The sequence below is a fragment of the Anomaloglossus baeobatrachus genome, chromosome 2 (assembly GCF_048569485.1).
Source record: "Anomaloglossus baeobatrachus isolate aAnoBae1 chromosome 2, aAnoBae1.hap1, whole genome shotgun sequence".
Classification (NCBI taxonomy): Eukaryota; Metazoa; Chordata; class Amphibia; order Anura; family Aromobatidae; genus Anomaloglossus; species Anomaloglossus baeobatrachus.
This window is the reverse complement of record NC_134354.1, coordinates 411,870,026-411,877,413: the sequence shown is the minus strand read 5'-3', so window position 1 is coordinate 411,877,413 and position 7,388 is coordinate 411,870,026. Positions and strand designations below refer to the sequence as shown.

Below are 7,388 nucleotides of genomic sequence, written 5' to 3'. Positions count from 1 at the left end.
TTCTCTTTTTTTACAGGTGCAGTGTTGCGGTCAGATTGGTCCAGCCAGTTGGTGTGTACGTTGTGTTCTGTCCCGGTGTGGATTTCTGGGGAGGAGAGTGTTCCTGAGGTAATGTCCACAGTACTGTCCACAGATCACTGTTCTGAGCTGCGTACATGTACTTAGACATTTTTTTTCTCTTTTTTTACAGGTGCAGTGTTGCGGTCAGATTGGTCCAGCCAGTTGGTGTGTAAGCGAGGCCTGTAATAAAAAAAGAGATGTCGTCTTCTGGTAGCCCGCCCTCCTGTTCACAAACTGAGGTATATATTTTTTTTTATTTTGGTGTTTTTTTAAAAAAAAAAAAAAAACTTTTTTAAATAAACGACATTTAAACAGGTGGCAGAAACATCACAGGAGATGCTGCCAGAAGAGGACGGAAGGGGTGGAGAAATACACGGAGCGGGCGGTCATAGTGTAAGTTTCATACAGGAATTGTTTACCACAGCACACCAAACACATAAGTAAATAATGGGGTTTTTTTTTCTTCACTAAAGGCTTCAACTTCTAGGGCTCACGATAGAGCTCCCCCAAGACCGTCCCAGGGTCGTCGTCGAGGTGGCGGTGGTCATAGTGTAAGATTTTTTTTTTATTTATTTTTTTTTTTTTCATGTCTGTGTGAATTTCTGTCTAATTTTTTTTTTTTTTTTTTTTAATTTCTTTTTTCTTTCTTTGAACAGGCATCACAGCGTGCTCCCGATTCTGACGGTGAGGAGGCCGGATTTATCAACATCGACCTCCTCATCGATGAAGTTAGAGAGAGGGAGCCGCTGTGGAACATGGCTGACCGCCGCCACGCTGATTCTATCGTAACCCGTCGACTCTGGGACGAGGTATGCCACGCAGCGATAGAAGGTTGGGGGGAGCTCAATTCTCGTGGCCAGAAGAAAGCGCGTAAGTATTCACAGTTCAGTAGGTTATGCTGCAGGATGTAATGTGTTGTATACTAACCACTTTGTTCTTTCCACTTTCAGGTGACAAACTTCAGAAGCGGTGGCGGTCTATCAGGGATCGCTTCAAAAAGGAGTTGAATCAAGAGATGCAGGCCCCGAGTGGATCCGGAGGACGCAGATCGAAATACCGTTACTTTAGAGCGTTGTCGTTCCTCCGGACAACTATGGTGTGCAGAAGGTAAATATTCCCCACAATATGTACAAAGTATAATATTTTATGTCTGATTTTTTTTGCCTTTTTTTTTAGTCAGTGCCAATGTATAGCAATTAAATTAATTATTGTTTTGTTTTTCCTCTTTTTAACAGCACCGTCTGCAGCACTCGGGAGCCTGCATCGAACCCGGCAGGAGCGATCCCTGAACAGTCCGCCACTGGGGAACACAGGCACAGACCCCACCCATCTGAACCTTCCCTTTCATCTACATCTGTCCCATCCACCTGCGCTGGAGCTTCCCGTGAGACTTCATTACCTGAAGCTGCTGGTGACGAGATAGCTTTTCCCCTACCCCACCCCTCTGACACTGCTGCCCTCAGTAGAACACCTTTGGGTTCTGGGCGTCAGCGTCATAGGGGTCAGGAAAAGAACTATGCGCCCGAGTTCTTGCATCTAAATGCAGCCTTCCAGAACGCCATTAAATTATTAGCAGAACAAAATAGTTCTGGTTTTAGCTTCATAAAGGCCAATATGGATAAAAATACACACGAATTGTGCACGCGTCTGGACAGGCTGCATTTAGATGCAAGTAAATCACCCAATCATTGTTTTTTTCAAGCCGTACTAGAGCGCATGGAAAAGCTATCTCCTGACCAGCAGATGCATGTAATGCAAGCCACACAGCAGGCTCTGGCGCAGGTTTCCTCCCAACCACCTCCACCCACCCCTCCTCCAGCACCTGCCCCCCCTCCAGCCATTGTCCCTACTCCCCCTGCTGCCCAGTACCAGCCTGCTGCCCAGTACCAGCCTGCTGCCCAGTACCAGCTCCCAACCACATCTGCCCCTACACTTCCTACCCACTACCACATCTCGCCTTCCACACCCATCATGACCCCAACTCAAGCCACTAATTCACCCGCCACCTCTTCTGTCTCCCAATCCCTCCACTCCACCCCTCAATCCTTACCAAATCCCATCCCATCTCCTGGTTTCCCTCTTGGTTTCTCAACCACACCTTCACCTTCTGTTACTTCCCCACCACCACCACCAACACCACTTTCCACCCTCAATACTCCAACTGTGCGTGTGTTCCCATCTGTCAGCCCCTCCAGTACTATCTCCACCCCAAGCCCAAGATATACAAATTTATAATTTATTTATCTATGTAATAAAAAATAAAAGATTTTTGTTGAAAAGTATTTATTTGTTCTTGTTTTTTTGGGGGGGAATATTATTTTGCAAGTTAAGTTAATAATAAGGTAATACAAAAACATAACATGTTGTAATTTGACGGTGTAAAAATTACAAATTTTTAAAGAGATTCAAAGATTAAAATTAACAAGGTTAACAAGATATTTTTTAATTTATTTTTAACTATTTTTATTTGTTATAAAACTAAAGAAAAATCTTATACCATTTGATCTTGCCAATCTACTCTACCTTCTGGGGACACAAAATAGTCAGCATATTTGTCACGTATTGTTGAACAGGCAACACTACTCCTAAATCCAGGACTGGTGTAGTCAGTCAAAGAGGTGGATTCCAAACTCTGGTCATCCAAGGACAAAGGTTCCTTTGTTAAAACAAAATTGTGTAGTACAACACATGCTTTCACTATTTCATCAACAGTTTCAATGTTTAAATTAATGGCTGTTAACAAGACTCGCCATTTGCTGGTTAGTATCCCAAAGGAGCATTCCACCATTCTTCTGGCTCTGGATAATCGGTAATTATATATTTTTTGTGTTTGCGTCAATCCACGGCTTGCATATGGCTTTAATAGATGTTGGGAGAGTTGAAAGGCTTCGTCGGCCACAAAAACAAAGGGCATTGGGGGCTCACATGTGCCAGGAAGAGGTCTTGCAGGAGGGAAATCAAAAGTATTCCCATAGATTCGCCGCCCCATTGGGGACATTTTAAAGACCTGAGAGTCATTGGATCTCCCATATGCGCCAATGTCCACTGAGATAAATTTGTAGTCCGCATCCGTTATTGCCATTAGGACAATTGAGAAATACTTTTTATAATTGTAGTATTCAGACCCCGAAGCTGCAGGTTTCACAATTCTTATATGTTTGCCGTCCACTGAGCCAAGGCAATTTGGAAACTGACAAATGTTGTAGTATTGTTCGGCAATTGCAAGCCATCTGTCCCTGGTGGGCTGGGGGATGAAATCCTCATGGAGGCAATCCCACAAGGCTCGGCAAGTGTCTCTAATGATTCCCGAGATGGTGGAAATTCCTAGTCGAAACTGGTAGTGAAGGGACGAAAGCGACTCTCCAGTTGCAAGGAATCTGTAAAGGAAAGACAATAATTATAAAAAAATAATAGCAAACACATTACAGTTAAAAGTCAATTTAACAGGAGGATACAATTAAAAAAAAAAACTTACCTAAGCGTAACCAGCAAACGCTCCTCGGGTGTTATAGAGAACCGGCTGTAGGTGTCCGTTTTACGTATGTTGTCCGCAACAAGGCCAAGGAGGACGTCAAAATTATTCACTGCCATCCGGACATAGCTTGTGAATTTTTCATTGTTTCCATGGAGCTCCAGGTATAGGGTTGAAAACACCCCACGTGTCAGTCTCTGGGCAGTCAGGGGATGGATCCAAAAGCGTCGATGTCGCTGACGCCTCAGTCGCTGTCGCTCCTTTTCTCTGACGATGATAGCCAAGCGATTTGCCTCAAATATAAAATCTGCAGTGATCTTTGTGATATTTGCAAGAATAACATCCATGGTTTCTGATTGTCTCTGTCTTCATTCTGTAATATATGCTTCAAAAAACTGTATATATACTATATTTTCCCAATAGCCAATCAGAATACGGAACGCGTTAATTGTTTGTTTAGTGTTTAAAAAACGGATCCGTAAAAAAACGGACAGAACGGATGCAAAACGGATGCAAACCGGACCCACCGGATCCGTTTTATTCCGGATCCGGCACCAACGGATCCGCGTAAAACCGGATCCGGTGGGTCCGGTTTGCACAACAAAACCGGAAACGTTGGATACGGAAAAAAAAAGGACTGTACCTGAATACAGAAAACTGATGTGTGAAAGTAGCCTTATCGGTACTTATATCGTTGCCTGTAGGTGCTCTGAAAATCCATGTAGCGCCCAGGATTTTGCATGACAAATGCCAACTGTGCTGCCTGCAGGAAGCTCCTGAGTTTCTGCCAGATGTAATAGGGGTTCTGTATTACCTTTTGGTATGAATTTTTTACTGTATGTGTAGACTTTGATATCCACTGTTGTGGCCAGTTGTGCTTTAGTCTGCATAGGTTTCCACCCCGTGAAAGTTGATACATTGTGGAACCATCTTCTGCTTCTTCTGCATCTTCTTAGCTATGTAAACTCCTTCAAATTTGATGGGCTGCATTTGTGCACAGCAGTATTCGAGTCATGCCACAGATTATCAATTGGACTGAGATCTGGGTTTTAACTATGGCGTTCCAAGACATTTAATGTTTCCACTAAATCCTTCCAGTGACACTTTAGCAGTTTTGTTTAGGGCAATTGGCCTGCTGGATCCAATCACAAATCTCTGGCAGACTAAAACAGGATTTCCCAGAAATTGATATATATTCACAGCCATTTATTTATTGATTTTGCTCACTTACCATTAGGCTATCATGTAGCACAGCGATTTAAAAACATTATCTTCATGGTCCTGTTGGGGCTCACAATCTAAATTCTTTACCAGTATGTATTGGCATGTTAGAGGAAAGTGAAGTACCCAAAGTAATCTCACGCAAACACAGAGAGAACATACAAACTCCTTGCCGATGTGCTCTTGGGGGGATTTGAACTCAGGGTCCACACAAATGCAGCAGAATGCTTTAATAACACAGGATAAGCTAGAAATTACTCTAAGATCACAACTAATTGGACTTTGTTATTTGGGCTTCGCGGCTACCGCACTCTGGTTACCAAGGTCTACGCTAAACTCTATTGGAGGTGAACACCGGTAAAGATTAATGGTACCACTGTGTCTGCTCCCGGGAGCTGGATACTTCAGTGTTAGGGTGGCTCGTCGATGCGCGCTCCCCTTCCAGGGCAGCAGTGAACTTCTCCTTGTCCACAGACCCAGGGCGCTTGTCTCCTCTAGATGGCGTCTCTTCTCATCTCCTGGATCGCAGACCCCAGGAGCTTCTCAATCCGGTACTGGCTTGGCGAACATTAGAGCTCTGTCATGATCTGGCTCATAGTCTGTCTCGCAGCCCAGCACCGTGCCTGTCTCCCAAATGCCGTTCTCGAAAAGTCTCATAGGTAATCTCCTCTTTCTCAATCATCCAACTTCTCCTGTCCCTGCCCTAAGCTCTCCTCCCGCTCTTTCTCAGCTTACTGCTCTTGTTTGGCTGGGGTAGTTCAACTGCACAGATCAGAGGTTAGCACTGACTCTGCCAGCTAGTCCACAAAACACAGAACACAGGGGAAGAACGATCTCTTAAAGTCATAGCATGATTAACTGTTCGCGTATGCCATTATGCCATGTTTGACACAATATAAACCTCTATTACACAGCATGGGGGCTCAGTGGTTAGTGCTGTTCCTGGGTTCAAGTTGCAACAAGGGCAACACCTGCAAGGAGTTTGAATGTTCTGTGTGGGTACTTCAGTTTCCTCCAACACTCCAAAGACATATTGATAGGGAAATTATTTAGTGAGCCCCAATGGGGACAGTGATAGTGTAGCGGGCGGAGGTGACGCGCTCGCCATGCTCGGGTCCGGGGCTTCTGCTGCTGCTGCTCGGTGGCTCGAGCGGTGGGCTGGACCCGGGGACTCGAGCAGCGCTCCTCGCCCGTGAGTGAAAAGGGATAGTTTGGGTGGGGGAGATTGTTCGTGATGCCCCCCACGGGACATGGCGATGACGGCACCACCGCTGCTGGTGACGGGGATCCCGGGAGAGATGGTAGGGAGCATCTAGGATGTTGTCCCCTCCGTGGGTAGGGGGTTGGTGATCCCGGGGCCCGGTGGTGTAACGGGGAGGCTGGATGGCTGGGGTGCAGGGTTGCAGGGACAGCACGGCGCGGTGCCGGACGGCACTGGTGTACTCACTCAGACAATCACTGACAGAGTCTCTGATAAACCAAAATGGCCGGATGGACGGGTCCCGCAGCCGGCTGCAGTGTTGTTGTGCTCTCCCCGGACGGCTGATGATGGCTGTCTTTCCCTGCACCTTTTAGAATGTTCTGACTCCTGTGGTTGCCCACCGGTAGTCCGCTCCCCGGTGTATAGGTGCCGTAGGAGCCCGTTTTGCCCGCAGGCGCTGGCCCTTGGATCTCTAGCCTGTGGCGGTGGTTGTATATCCTCACGGTGTGGACTGTTGCCTTCTGTCGGGACCTGGTTGTTGGGGAACCCCTGGGGTTCCTGTCACACTCGGATTTGACTATTGACGGCGGCTCCAAGCCTGGTCAGGGTCCGATGGCCCTGCCTGTGTGCTTAGTTTCACTCCGCTTCCCGGTTCGGTACCGGTGGGCCACCGCCCACCCCGGTCCTTACGGCTCTGCAGAGTTCCACGAACTCCTGCAGACGGCCACCACCGTCTGCCAACCTTGCTGTCAGTGCCTGGGCTCCTACCCAGGCATACGCAGACGTTTTACTCCTCTCACTTTCACCTCCAAACTCTAACTCTCTGACTCTAACTCTGAACTGACTGCTTTTTCCCGCCTCCAGGCCTGTGAACTCCTCGGTGGGTGGGGCCAACCGCCTGGCTCCGCCCCACCTGGTGTGGACATCAGACCCTGGAGGGAGGCAACAAGGGTTTTTGGTTGACTGTTGTTACTGTCTAGGGTGGGGGGTGTGTATGTTGGTATGTCTGTGACTACCTGGCTAGTCCAGGGCGTCACAATAGTAATGACTGTAAAGTGCTGCAAAATATGATGGTGCTATATAAACAAGTCAAATAAATAGTTGAAAACTGACCATAGGATAAGCTAAACTGTCAAATTTAATTGTCCAATATCATATATGATCATCATGGCACTGCATGAAAATACAGCATATGTCCTGTTGGACACATTATTCTATTCTTGAAGCCAAAGTACTAGACATCACTGGCTTGTTCATGCATATGGAATGCAAAATTATTTTTTAGGATATTATAAATTACTGATCTAAATGCCACATAAAGAAATATCTAAGTAGGTGGGGTATTATATTGCCCTAAGTAATCTGACAAATGATGCAGTTGTATACTGGGTAATTGCTATATTTCCATCTTGTAACGGTGACTCCTCAGGTCTG

The 7,388-nt window shown here is 46.3% G+C and overlaps 2 long non-coding RNA genes across 2 annotated transcripts; one reads left to right on the top strand and one right to left on the bottom strand.

Moving 5' to 3' along the window:
- Positions 1-533: 533 nt before the first annotated feature.
- On the top strand, positions 534-1,268 carry LOC142290192 (uncharacterized). Its single transcript, XR_012750238.1, has 3 exons — positions 534-611; positions 717-930; positions 1,011-1,268. It is a non-coding gene; the product is annotated as an uncharacterized LOC142290192 (long non-coding RNA).
- Positions 1,269-3,401: 2,133 nt separating this feature from the next.
- Positions 3,402-3,960, bottom strand: LOC142290191 (uncharacterized). The gene is made up of 2 exons (XR_012750237.1): positions 3,536-3,960; positions 3,402-3,437 (listed from the first exon to the last, which is right to left on the bottom strand). It is a non-coding gene; the product is annotated as an uncharacterized LOC142290191 (long non-coding RNA).
- Between the last annotated feature and the right edge of the window lie 3,428 nt (positions 3,961-7,388).